Source organism: Colobus angolensis, unplaced genomic scaffold, assembly GCF_000951035.1.
Source record: "Colobus angolensis palliatus isolate OR3802 unplaced genomic scaffold, Cang.pa_1.0 Scaffold139, whole genome shotgun sequence".
Taxonomy (NCBI): Eukaryota; Metazoa; Chordata; class Mammalia; order Primates; family Cercopithecidae; genus Colobus; species Colobus angolensis.
In genome coordinates, this window is record NW_012114477.1 from 765,711 (window position 1) to 780,239 (window position 14,529).

The following is a 14,529-nucleotide window of genomic DNA, read 5'->3' on the forward strand; positions in this document are numbered from 1 at the left end:
AGAGACGGGGTTTCACCGTGTTAGCCAGGATGGTCTCGATCTCCTGACCTCGTGATCCACCCATCTCGGCCTCCCAAAGGGCTGGGATTACAGGCTTGAGCCACCGCGCCCGGCCTCAAATGATGATTCTTTTTAAATCATTCCTTGCTTCAACTTAACTGACCTTTTCAATTACCCAACCACCTACAGGTCCCAACAGTATCAGATAACAAGGCTTCTGCTAAAGTGTGAAAATCATGAAAAGGCACACACTCAGTCGTCATCTGCTAAGTGATTTCAATCCCTTGGCCAGTGGACATCTAGACACTTCTGGATTTTCAAATTGGGATGCAGCTTATTATAAAAGAAAATGTCCCTCTGCAGATATTTATCAGTAACACAGTCAATCTCACGTTACTCCTAAAGAATTTCTAGAACAATAGTTCTCAAATGAGGTCAATTTTGCCCCTCCCTGCCCCCAACCAGGGGGACATCTGGCTGTCTGGAGACATTTCTAGTTGTCATAACTGGGAAGGAGGTTTTGCTACTGGCATCCTGTGGGTAGAGGCCTGGGATGTGGCTTGATATCCTACAATGCACAGGACAGGAGCCACAACAAAAAAAATTATCCAGTTCCAAATGGCATCAGTGCCAAGGTGGAGAAACCTCGTTTAAAGTAAGGAAAAAGGAATCCCAAGACCTACAGACACTGTTATATCATCAATAAAGTCAGCTTTTGAACAAACAAAAGCAATAGTTGATTTCTTCCCTCTTGTTTCAAACATTACTCAAAGGCCACTGGCTTCCTGGTATTCTTAATAAAACTCCAAATCTCTCAGCAAGAACTTTCAAAGACCACAATTTGTGCTTATGCAGTGAAACAGCACCACAGTCTTGATCAGTGTTCTTTTTTTATCTCATGGATGGTTAGGAAAGTGAACTAAAGAAAATCTGTCCAAAGCCTCATTTTTAAAGAATAGAGAGATGAAAAAGAAACTGGTTTGAAACTGTGGTAGTAGAATTGTGAGAGAAATCTTTCCTTGTATTTTGCCTCCTTAAAGCATTATAGGACCTGTGCATCTATTCAGTAAAAATATTTTAAAAGTTTAAATACCTTATGGGAACCTTGCATGGGTCCTGAATTTTTTAAAGCCAGCTATAAAAGACATTTCCAAAACAATCAGAGAAATTTAAATATGTCAAGTTCTTAGGTGTGATAATGACACAGCAGTTAGGAGTATGTCCTTGGTCTTAGCAGATGTATGCATGTTGGAGTACCAAGGCATGAAATGTCATGATGTTGGCCACTTTCAAAGTCTAGCCTAAAAAGGTGGTTTTAAAAAGTGAGTTAAAAAGTGGGTAAAAAAATCAAAACTAAGTGTATGTAACAGAGAACATAAATCAAGCAACTGTTAACATTTTGCCACACACACTATTCATTCAACTTTTCTATGGGTTTAAACACTTAAAAAATAAAATTTAAAAAAGATTGGGCAAAAATTAAATACAGACCAAAAGAGAAGGTTGGGAGACACTAATCAATTTGCAATTATCACTGGCTCTAGCCTGTACAAAAAATGGTCTCTAAACAAAATCAAATTGGAGACAATGGTCTTGGCTTCATTATTTAAAGCCTGTGCAGCTGCCTTCTATAGCCACAGCAAAATACAATAGGCACAATACCGGCACAAAAGGCACAGTCAGCAGATTCACTACTCAGGTAGCTCAAGTCACAGAGCTCTTGGCATCCTGGAAGCCACAAGGAACCCAATGCAAAGTCAGATCATGCTCCTAAAGATGCACGCTCATGCATGCGCACATATTGACACACATACACGCACAGTAAAAGAGAAATCTATGTGAGCTCCTGTAAGCAGGGAAGCCACCGACTGGAATTAAAATATGCTGCCATGTGAGAAAGAGCTTATCTGTTCTGTGAATCTAGTCTGTTCTAAGAATCAGGTTACCTTGTGAACAGGAGCCGGACAGGTCTACAATAGTAAAGATGATGAATGCTACTTCTACTCTAAAAGACTTTACACACACATATGTAGACACACATACAAACACACACACAATCATATATTAATTTGTTTTGGAGGGGATACAAAGCAAAGCAAAGCAAAAGAAAACAGTTCATAGAAAGCTAGTCTAAGTGCAACAAGTTGTAGCTCATCCTAACTGCAAAACACACTCATTTAATATATAAGTCAAAATTTTCTGGGCTTCCCAGATCCTTGGAGCAGGTTTTTTTGTTTTGTTTTGTTTTTTACTTTTTATTTTTTGGTAGAGACGGGGTCTCACCATGTTAGCCAGGATGGTCTCAATCTCCTGACCTCATGATTCGCCTGCCTCGGCCTCCCAAAGTGCTGGGATTACAGGTGTAAGCCACTGTGCCCCGTGCTTTGAGCAGGTTTACAAGTGAGAGCTAAAGCCTTTCTATGAAAGGGTTAACATTTCAGATAAGCTGACTTTGCCAAGTCTGATGGAATGCCCCCACTCAGCCAAAACTCAAGTTTACACTGATAATCTCAAGAAAAGTAACTTGTTTTATTCACTTTTTTTGTTGTTGTTGTTGAGACGAAGTCTCACCCTGTTGCAGTGAAATGATCTCAGCTCACTGCAACCTCTGCTTCCCAGGTTCAAGTGATTTTCCCACATCAGCCTCCTGAGTAGCTGGGACTACAGGCATGTGCCACCACATCCAGCTAATTTTTGTATTTTAGTAGAGACAGGGTTTCACCATGTTGACCAGGCTGGTCTCAAACTTCTGACCTCAAGTGATCCTCCTGCCTCAGCCTCCCAAAGTATTGGAATTACAGGTGTGAACCAGCGCCCAGCCATTTGTTTTATTCACTTTTTTTTTTTTTTGAGATGGAGTTTTGCTCATTGCCTAAGCTGGAGTGCAGTGGTGCAATCTCGGCTCACTGCAACCTCTGCCTCCTGGGTTCAAGCAATTCTCTTGCCTCAGCCTCCCAAGTAGCTGGGACTACAGGCATGCACCACCATGCCCGGCTAATTTTTGTATTTTTAGTAGAGACGGGGTTTCACCACCCAGGCTGGTCTCCAACTCCTGACCTCAGGTGATCCGCCCACCTCGGCCTCCAAAAGTGCAAGGATTACAGGTGTGAGCCACCATGCCTGGCCCATTTTATTGACTTTAAAAAATAAAAAAAATAAAAAAGCCAGGCACAGTGGCGTGCCTATAATCCCAGCTACTGGGGAGACTGAGGATGGCAGAATCACTTGACCCTAGGAGTTCAAGGTCTGCCTAGGTAACACAGAGAGACCCCCCCCATCTCTTAAAAAAAATCAATCAATCAAAAAAACAAAATACTGTTTAGAGTTTTTTTTTTCAAACCAATTTGTTTAAAACCCACCAGGAGTTCCACCCAGCTGGCTTGCTCCATGCTCTACAGTAGCACCCCCACTCCACTGCACAAAAAGCTACAGTCTCTGAACAGAATGTGCACATGCTCACTGTAGCCACAAGGCCATACCACTGGAAGGCAAAGAGAGGGACAAGATGAAGGAGGGGCAGTAGGCTTTAGGAAATGTAAGAGGGCAAGTCATTCAAACACAACAGGGTCTCCACAGCAAACTCCATGCACCAGGTGGTCCTCCAGGCACTGCAACTTCCTGGGTTATCCCTTGAGTGTCTGAATAAAGAAACCAGTTCTCTAGGGCTATTCCCAGCCAGGGGATGGGGTGGGGATGAGGGGGGAGGCAGTAGATAGGGAGAGAAGGGGAGACCTGGATCTAAAAGTGATAGAAACCAAATTAAAAACGAAACCTTACATACTCTGTCACATCCATTAAAACATCTCAGCCCCTGTGTGCTTGGTTTTCAAATATCAAAAACCCACCACGAGGTAGGAGAATCACCTGAGTTCAGGAAGTTGAGGCTGTAGTGATTCATGATTGCTCCACTGAACTTCAGCCTGGGCAACACAGTGAAACCTTGTCTCAAAAAAACCCAAAAAACCCATCACATGCACAGATAGATAAAAATGTGAGAAGGCAAGTACAGTGAAGTGTTAACGGTAGAATATAGATCGTGGGTATATGGGGGATGACTGCAAAACTCTCACTTTTCCTGCATGTTTGAAATTCACAATATGGGGGGCTGCTTTTATAGAAGATGGGGGAAACCTGGTTTGTAGTTTAAAAGGGAAGGAAAAAACTTTCCAGTCTTGCCTTCCAGTAACTTACAGACAATTCAATGTGCACCAGTAGAGGCATAATGGGGCGAGAGAAGGCGACGCCTCATCGAGGATAAACAGTTTAGAATGACACCAGCTTTTGGCCGGGCGCGGTGGCTCAAGCCTGTAATCCCAGCACTTTGGGAGGCCAAGACGAGATCACGAGGTCAGGAGATCAAGACCATCCTGGCTAACACAGTGAAACCCCAAACTAGCCGGGCGAGGTGGCGGGCGCCTATAGTCCCAGCTACTCCGGAGGCTGAGGCAGGAGAATGGCATAAACCCGGGAGGTGGAGCTTGCAGTGAGCTGAGATCCGGCCACTGCACTCCAGCCTGGGCGACAGAGCCAGACTCCGTCTCAAAAAAAAAAAAAAAAGAATGACACCAGCTTTTTAGCTGGAGTAACAAAAGAACCCAACAGAAACAGGTTTGTGGAGAGAAGAGAAATCTGGTTTTACACATGCTGGGTTTGGTTGGGACATCTGTAAGATGCTGAAGTGGACTTTAGTCACTATGACTTAAGTTGAGCAGAGTGCCTCAGACCCCACTGACCCTGAATTCTGATGTAGGGAAGATCTTGGGAAGAAACTCAGCATCCAACAAGCTGACTCAGTTTGGCAGGCTTCTTCATCTATCTGTCAGCAAGATTTACTAAGCAAGAAGAATTTACTAAGCAAGACCAGAATATGACCACAATTTCACTCTTGGAGTTATGTATGGTACAGGGTTTTACTGATTTGTGTACTGATCAACTACTAAAGGCAGGGATACCACCTTAACTGGGAACACCCAGAAAAATCAGCCACATGTCTATGATTTGTACAGAGGCTGGGAGAATATTCAGGCTAGGGGTGGTGGTGATCCTGGCACTCAGCCATATTCTTGGAGACCCCTCTCTCCTTCCAACAGGATAGGATCTGATTACCAGCCTTGGGCAAGCCTCTCACATACTCTAGGGAAGGGACAGATGAGCTTCCTTTCTAGACCCAAGGAAAGACTGACCAAAGGCAGCCCTCTTGCCTACTTTTTAAAAATTATTATTTATTACTATGTTTTTTAGAGACAAGCTTCTTGCTCTGTTGCCCAGGCTGCAGATGTGATGCACTCATAGTTCACTGTAGTCTCGAACCTGTAGGCTCAAGTGATCCTCCCACCTCAGCCTCCCAAGTAGCTAGGACTACAGGCACACACCACCACACCGAGCTAAATTTTTTAAGAGATGGGGTCTCACTATGTTGCCCCAGCTGGTTTGAACTCCTGAGCTCAAGCAATCCTCTCAGCCTCCCAAAGCACTGAGATTACAGGCATGAACCACCATGCCCTGGCTGCTTACCTACTTTTTGATCTGAATTCCCAGCTGGCTCACCAGGTGTGTTCCAAAGCCTGACAACCCCATCAGAGGAAAGCACTTTTGGTATTTCAGGAAAGTCACTTGAGAGAACAAGCCTGACTATACTAAAAAAGGGAGAAAAAATTACTCTTAACAGAAACAGCTTGTCTTTTATGGAAAATCTACTAGTCCACCTGAAAATTCTAGTCATTTGCAGCATTCCTGCCCCATCATGGACCCACCAGGCCAGAGTGGAGCCCTACAGATGCTGCATGCCCTCTGCAACACATGCTTCACCTCGCTAAACAAACAAGGGGTGTCTTTGTTTAAATTTAAAAAAAGAACCTGTCTCACAGGCTACGATTACATCAGCAGAGAGCTCTCATTCTGGGCATCAATCCGGGCTGCTCCACCACCGGCTTTGAAGCGCCCCGGTGTGCGGCGCCTTTGATCTTGTGGTTCCCGCCCGGGGCAAAGGCGATACCATCACAGCGCCCACGCGGGATCCGAGATCATCATGATTGCCCGGCCAGAGCAGAGCCGTGGCCTCGCCCGCTCGGTCCCCCACCCGACTTGGGCTCCACCCCAGACCCAGCCTCCAGACTTGGCTGCCAGTGCATGAGCTGCCAAACACATACACCATCTCTTAGGGAGTGCGGGGCTGCCCCTTGGAAGGGGACATCACTAGCTTAACATTTGTGAGATTAGCCTAGAGATCATGTTTTTTTAAAAAGAAGCTTTTATAGATATTTTAGAAATATTTATGGGGGGGAAATGATATCGCTGGCTTTGCTTCAAAATAACATGGGGGTGGCATGGGGGTGTAAGTGAAACAAGCGGGGCCAGGCATTGACAACTATTCTGGGTAATGGTGAGTATATGGAGGGACGGTGTGTACATAACATGTTCTATCTATTGGAGTCTACATGTAACATTTCCTACAAAAAGAGCTTGAAAAAAAAAAGGAATCTCTAACCCTCTGCTATTTTTAAAGTTTATTCCTCGCTGACTTTTACGAAGGAAAAAAAGCCATTTGAGACTGGCGGGTGTGAGGGTAGATCACATCTGACTTTCCTAATGTATCCCCAGGACACTCACTGGAGCTTCCAGAGGGGTGCAGGCCACAGACACAGCTTCTCTGGTATAAACCCTGCACGGGGAGGGGCATTAGCGGCACCTCTATCAGGGAATCCTCACCAGTTTTGGGATGTAGAGTCCATCTCTCCAGAAAAATACCCATGAATACACCAGACCAGGAGGAAATACAATAACCCACTCTCAAAAATCCACTAACAGAAATCAGATTAGAAATGGCCCCTGGAGTAAGCGCCCCAGGTTGCTTCATTTTATCAACTCCTTTCCTTTAAGAGCTACAGGCACTTGATGAGCCACTGAACTCCCAACACCAATATATGGAGCCATCACAGGGCACAGCACATCCCTGGGCTATGTCACAAGGCCAGTTTTTCTCCTTACTGGATGTATGGCATTGGATAAGTCACCTAACTTCTCCAAGCCGGTTTCCACATTTTAAAAACGGAGCACTATTCATGCTGGCCCTGGGTCTTTACACCTCTTCTGCTACATGTTTAACTCAGGAGTAAGAAAAGAAAAAATGCTAAGAAAGAAAAGGGTATATGGGGACACAAGCATGATTTCACCCACAGTTGTGGCAGAACATGCCACATGTAGATCGGGCACAAAAGAGTTAATTGGGAAACGGACATGGGCCAGGACTGTTAGGTGTGTTCAAGGCCAGAATTTCATACACCCAAGGCCAGAACGCAGAGGAAGGGACTGGGAGGGGATGGAGAAGGGAAAACAAATCTTTCCCATACAGGTGGATTCACCTTTGGGAGGTCAAATCTAAAATTCCAGTGGAGGCCATCAACCTAACAAACTAAGAAAGGGTCAAGAAAACAAAATATATTATCATAATAGCTAAAAAAGATTAGAAGTATGTTTAAGAACACAATTGTAACAGTGTGAATAGGGATCCAAGAGAGAGAAAAAGTTGTAAGAACAACAAAGTAAAAAAGTAAACAGGCATCTAGGGTCCTGAATAGCAACAACAGCAAATTTTAAATAACATGCATTTATTTACTTTCATCTTGAAGGGGTCTAGGTCGAAATTTTCACAATAGACTGTTTGCCAGCAAAATAACACAAATAAAAAAAAATTACAACAAACTAAAATTCCCTGATTCATTCAAGCAACCCAATTTAAAGTACAGGTTAAGCATCCTTAACCGAAAAACACGAAATCCAAAAGGCTTCCAAATCTCAAGCTTTCTGAGCAACAACATGACACCACAAGTGGAAATTCCACACATAAGTACTTAACAGGAACTTTGTTTCATGCAGAAAATTATTAAAAATACTGTATAAAATTACCTTCAGGCTATGTGAATAAGGTGTATATGAAACAAATGAATTTCATGTTTCGACTTGGGTCTCATACCCAAGACATCTCATTATGTATATGCAAATATTCTAAAATCCGAAACACTTCTGGTCCCGAGCATTTAGGATAAGGGATACTCAACCTATATATTAATCCTAATGTAGCACAGATCCTATTAAAAATCTCTCTAGTTAATCATTTTATTCCTTTTTGGGGAAACTCATTTCTTCCATTTCTATTAACAGTTAGAAAGATGATAGCATTTCAGTCCCAGAACTTTGCACAGCATCCAACCTAGGCCCTATGGAATGCTGTGGGGGAATATGCAGCAGTTCAGAGGGGAATACAAAGCAGTTCAGAAGGCATGCTGTTGACCTCAGTGAGCTTACAATCTAGTTATGGAGACAGACACATCTACAAATTAAACAACACAAAATAATATTAAGCGTCAAATGAGTTGCCAGACCAGATTGTTTCAGGTTCAGAGGCAGCACAGGCAACTGGGTGTTGCTTTAGTCCAACAGAGGTTCCTGGAGGCGGTAGCCTTGAAAGATGGGCAGTATGTGGGCAAAGATGCAAATAAAGGCCAAAGCTCGTTTGGAGGAGCCCTTTGACTAGAGGCAAGGGGCTCTGTGGTTGGATGCCAAACTGTAAAGCCAGACTGGGTACAAGATGTCAAAGGCTTTAGAATATTAGGGGAGAGTGGGGTTAGACTCCATCCTATAAGCTGTAAAAAGCTCTGAAAGATTTGTGAAGGGGAGCATAGCATCTGGCAGCCGAGTAGCAGAAGGGGAGAGGAGGTGTGGGGCCCTAAGTGAAACAGACCACTAGGGGTGGGGGGGCTTCCCACTTAAAAGAGAAATCACTGCCCCTCAATGAACCAGAGGGAAGCATGTGCTCATGCTACCAGTTGTGGTTTGGTGGGGGTTTTTTAAACAATGGGGCGAAGATCAGAAGAAACTGTTTGCAAATGAGAGCCCTCCTACTCCTCTGACTGGTCATTTATACTCCTTTCATCTTCCCTCCTGTTTGAAATTCAGGTGAAAAGGAGAAGCATGTGGCCAGTGGGCTGGGAACCTGCCCTAGGTCTAGCCCCGTGTGTGACTGGTGGCAAACTCGAACTTTCCCAGGCCTTGGTTTCCCCCATGAGCTAAGGAGGGTCAAGCACAGGATCTCAAGCCCCTTGAAGTAAGTGCCAAGTCTGGTTCTAGTCTGGGGAAAGACCAATGCCTACAGCTAAGGATTCCAAGGGGTTCAGGCTACCTATCAATCCGCGACACCAAGACCTTCAACCGTAACAAAGCTGCAGTTACAGAGCAGCCATCTTCCCAATCCTTTCTAATCAGAGGGAAAAAAGCATAGCTGTTGTAAAGGCAACACAGAGAATGAGAAGTAAGAAAAGTTTCTTTTCCGTAACCACAAGGCAAAATGCACTCATGTGTATTGAAATATAACTGATCAATAAGAGTCCACTGGTCGGGCACGGTGGCTCATGCCTGTAATCCCAGTACTTTGGGAGGCCAAGGCAGGTGGATCACTTGAGGTCAGGAGTTTGAGACAAGCCCTGCCAACATGGTGACACCCCGTCTCTACTAAAAATACAAAAATTAGCTGGGTGTGGTGGTGGGCACCTGCAATCCCAGCTACTCAGGAGGCTGAGGCACAAGAATCATTTGAACCCGGGAGGCAGAGGTTGCAGTGAGCCAAGATTGTGCCATTGCACTACAGCCTAGGCAACAGAGCAAGACTTTGTCTCAAAATAAAAACAAAAAAAAATAGGCCGGGCACGGTGGCTTACACCTGTAAGCCCAACACTTTGGGAGGCTGAGGCGGGCGAATCACCTGAGGTCAGGAGTTCGAGACCAGCTTGGCCCAAAAAATAGCTGGGCATGGTAGTGGGTGCCTGTAATCCCAGCTACTTGGGAGGCTGAGGCATGAGAATCACTTGAATCCGGGGTAGGGGGCGGAGGTTGCAGTGAGTCAAAATCGCACCACTGCACTCCAGCCTGGGCAACAAAAGCAAAACTCCATCTCAAAAAATAAAATAAAAGTCCACTGATGAATATAACATGGGTCAAAACAGCCAGAATGAACAGAGTTCAATGTTCCACCTCTTTCCTTAAAAACAGCTTCTGATAAGGTTTGGGGCACAGAATTAAATTTCATCCCTCATCATATATTGTAACATACCTATTAAGAGTAAAGGGGGCCAGGTGCAGTGGCTCAGGCCTGTAAGCCCAACACTTTGGGAGGCTGAGGCGGGCGAATCACCTCAGGTCAGGAGTTCGAGACCAGCTTGGCCAACATGGTGAAACCCTACCTCTACTAAAAACACAAAAATTAGCCGGGCATGCTGGCACGCACCTGTAATCCCAGCTACTCGGAAAGCTGACGTGCAGTGAGCCAAGATCGCACCACTGCACTCCAACCTGCGTGACAGAGCAAGACTCCATCTCAAAAATAAAAAAAAGTAAAGGGGCTAAAAGCCTAACTAGGTCTGTATTTCTATACCTGTATCAGTAGGTAAGAGGACCTTGGATAAGTCATTTCACTTTTTCCAGCCTCCCTTTCCTCATCTATTCAATGAGGACAAGAGCAGCTACCAGCATAGGGCTGTTATGAGGAATAAAGGAGATAATTAATGTTGGGTGCTTAACCCAATGCCTAGCAAAAGCCAACAATAAACGTTAGCTCTATGGTATTATTTTAGATCTATCTAAGGGACACTCCTTGTCTAAGGGAGATAGGAAGTAGTATAATAAGATGTAAGAAATCCATATGAAGGCATTTTTCAGGAAGGAAGGGACTACAAACTCTGGTTCAGAAAGAACTTGTGTGGCCCCCTCTGTGGGGAGAAACAGGTTGGCATTCTTCTCTAGAAAATAACAGCTGCCTCTCCTCCCATCTCGCCCCAACCTTTCCTTGGCTGCAAATACTCAAGGATTAAGAAGACATTCAAGCTTTGTTCCGTCTCATTTCTGCTCTGGCATTCTTCTCTTTGGCCTCTTTATCCTAAATGCCATTTCTGCTCAACTGCAGGCCTTACATTAGAGAAGTGTCTTGCACTTTCTCAAGGTGCCCCAATCCGATATTTCCACCAGCCCAACTTTATTGACGGGAAACCCAAGGTTAAGAGAAGTCAGCACCGCTGACTTCAAGCCCAGCATTCTTTTAGGCTGCTGTGCTTTGTCCTGAGTCAGAGATGGGATCAGTGGCATCTTTCCTACCCCAGAAAGGAGCAAGAACAGGGCTGGCTGCTTTAGGACCAAGTAGAAACATTGTAGCTTCACACATACCCCAGGATATCACCCCTACTCTGCCCCAGGGAAAAGTTCCTTCAAAGGGATTCCAGCTACCAGGCAAGTTTGGTGGCTGCATTCTCTCTCTCAAGAGAAATACTCCTTTTGAGGAGACTTTACACAAACATACAAACACACACACACACGCATGCACACATGCAGATACACATACATACACATGTGCACACGCACACACGCACCCACACACGCGCACGCTAGCTGCAACTAGGCTCCAAGTTGTAACTATATGAGGAGAACCACTCAGCCCTATAGGTTACCGGGAAGGCTGTGGGGCTCAGTCACCCAGCAAACTCCCTGGAAGAGAAGTGCATTCAAGCCCCACTCCAGGTTTTATTCTTCACCAGGTTTTACCCTTCACCGCTTCTCCTAACACTTCAAAGGAAGTATTTTTGTACAGCCCAGGGAGGAGTGTAAACTGGCCAGCTGCTTCCAAAGCAGAGAAGTTAACCCTAAAAGGTCCGCTGGGCTGGCAGGGCAGGGGGAAGGCAAACAAGGTCGTGGGGAGTTGGGCATTTGAGTCCCCACACTTAGCCAGGCCTGCCCTTTCAGCCCACACCAAGGGCACAGCTCTTAAACCACTACAGAAAGGTAGGACTTCAGTTCCTCTAAGCACGCAAACATCTAGTTATAAATACCCTCCCAGGCTAGAGGTTCAAAGGATCCAGCAGTTAGCACTTCAATGGAAACTCCAGCTAACAGAACAGGCCTCTTTAGCACTGCTCACTGTTCAATCCAGGCAAAGAAGTGAAGAACCCAAAAGCTACCACCACAAAACCTGTCCCCAAAAGTCCAACTTGGCTTGGTGGCCAGGGGACAGCACGCCCTCAGCAGTGTTCTAACAACTGAGCCTGTTCTAAACAGTACCCTGTGGAGGGGGCCTCCCCTCACCGTGTACTCTGAATGGCAGGCCAGCAGACCCTTTCCAAGGGGCAGCTGAGGGAAGATAAAGACCCTAGGTCCTTTTGGCCTTCTTAAAAGCTCTTTTTCTTTTTAAAGAGAGGGGGTCTCAGTATTGCCTAGGCTGGATTCAAACTCCTGGGCTCAAGGGATCCTCCCGCATCAGCCTTACAAGTAGCTGGGACTATAGGCACCCAGCTATAAGAGCTTTTATACACTCTTCAAATTCTTCACCCTACGGAGAGTATATCTTACCCAAATTTAGATTCAACATTCTTCAGTTACTTTGTTGAAATGAGGGGATCCATATAGAGACACAGAGAGACACAGGGAGGACAGCCATGTGAAGGCAAAAGCAGAAATGGGAGTGATGCTGCCACGAGGTAAGCTGGAAAGGCAAGGAAGAGTTCTTCTCTAGAGCCATCAGAGGCAGCACAGTGCTGCTGACACCTTGATTTTGAATCTGTCCTCCAAGCTGTGAAAGCATAAATGTTTGTTGTTTAAGCTACTGAAAAAAAAAAAAAAAAGAAATGAGGGGATCCTTCCTAGTAAGATAAAGTGGACATTGCACAGGACACTCCCCAGCTCCCCAGTGATGCAGCAAACTTCTGTGCACAGATGGCTGACAACACAGCCCCCTGGGGAGTTGGCAGTTAGATCAGAATGGGCTTCTCTCAAGAGCACACATACCTATGTGTCTTTTGTATGTGTGTGTGTCTGTGTTTTTAATCCTCAACCACTCCATCACAAAGGACATGGACTCTACTAAAACCCTAAGACATCCTGGCAGGCCTCAGTTTCCTGTGGGAGTGCCAGGTGAGGACCTGGAAGCATTCAGGTGGGGCTGAGCTCCCGCCACCTGGCCAACGCTTCTAGGCAATCACACAGTGGCAGGCAGATGAGTGTTCACCCCATCCACTGGCAAGGGCATCCTATAATTTACTGACACTGAAAAGTATGCTATAAATAGTTGGTATTTTTAATGTTGTCGGGCCTCCAGAATAGAGGGGGCCTAACAGCTGTGCGGGGCCAGGGCTCCAGGCATCTAAAGGCTACAATTTGGAAATCCTGGGCGGTATAGTCAAAGTATCTTCAAAGAAAGGAACTCCAAGAGCGTCACACTCCATCTAAAGAGACTACGGTAAGGAGAGAAAGCCTGTCAAAACTATCAACCAGGACTTACAGACCACAATTTAGCAGAAGAGTGAACAGCACTGAGGGTCTCTTTGTGGGGAACTCCACAATTCAAAAGCAAAAGGGACAGTGGCCAGAATAACCCCTAAACCCCAAGCTACCATTTCTATCAAAGACACAACAGGATGCTCCTGATTAAATAAGCACAAGATGATTAAGAGGATGCCTTTAGTCATTCAACAAACTTTTTTTTAAAACCTTCACTCTGCTAAGTGCTGAAAATGCAAAGAACAGAACATATGAGCTTTTTTGACACAATTTTTGGTGCAGAAGGGCAATAAAAAGTAAATAATTTCCAAAAGTGAAGGGGATACCTAATAATTTTAAATCTAATTACACTACAGGCTGGCACAAGACTATGAACCTAAAATGAGTTATACTCCAGTAGCTGAGTTATTTCTAGGCTCTCCAGACAGCAATTACATTTAAAAAATAAAAATCTCAGTCAGGCATGGTGGCTCATGCCTATAATCCCAGCACTTTGGGAGGCTGAGGCTGATCCCTCGAGTCTAAGAATTCACGACCAACCTGGGCAACCTAGTGAGACCTCACCTCTACAAAAAAATAAACAAAATTAGCTGGGCACAGTGGCACCTGCCTGTAGTCCCAGCTACTCAGGAGGCTAAGGTGGAAGAATTGCTTGAGCCCAGGAGGCGGAGGCTGCAGTGAGCTGTGATCGCACCACTGTACTCTGGCCTGGGCAACAGAGCAAGACTTCGTCTCAAAAAAATTAAATTTAATTTAAATTAAAAAAATAAAAATCTCTACATTCATTTATTCTTTTGAAAAAACCCTCCCAACTAGGTTTCCTAAAACTAAAAAAGTATGAAGGAAGGGAGGAAGGGTGGTGAATAAACTTAGACCTTGAGCACTTACTAACTCTAACATAAATGCTTAAGTCAAAAGAAGACATAGAGTTAGCACTGGATGCATGTGGTAGGGTATGGGGGCAGTGCCCATGCACGTGTGTCAGTGGTCAGACCTATTTAGGCAAGATTAAAGACAAATATCTTAAAGCTGTTACTGAAACTTTACAGTCTGATTTTTAGCCTTTTAATCTTTTTCATAAAACATCAAAATTGTTTGCTTGAGCAGACATTAGAATGAATTCTATCTATAATATCACGAGTAGTCCAAGGTATTGCACTTTGTCCCTCCAAAACTAAGGCAAGTCCAGAAGATTCCAAGATGGTGAGGGACTTC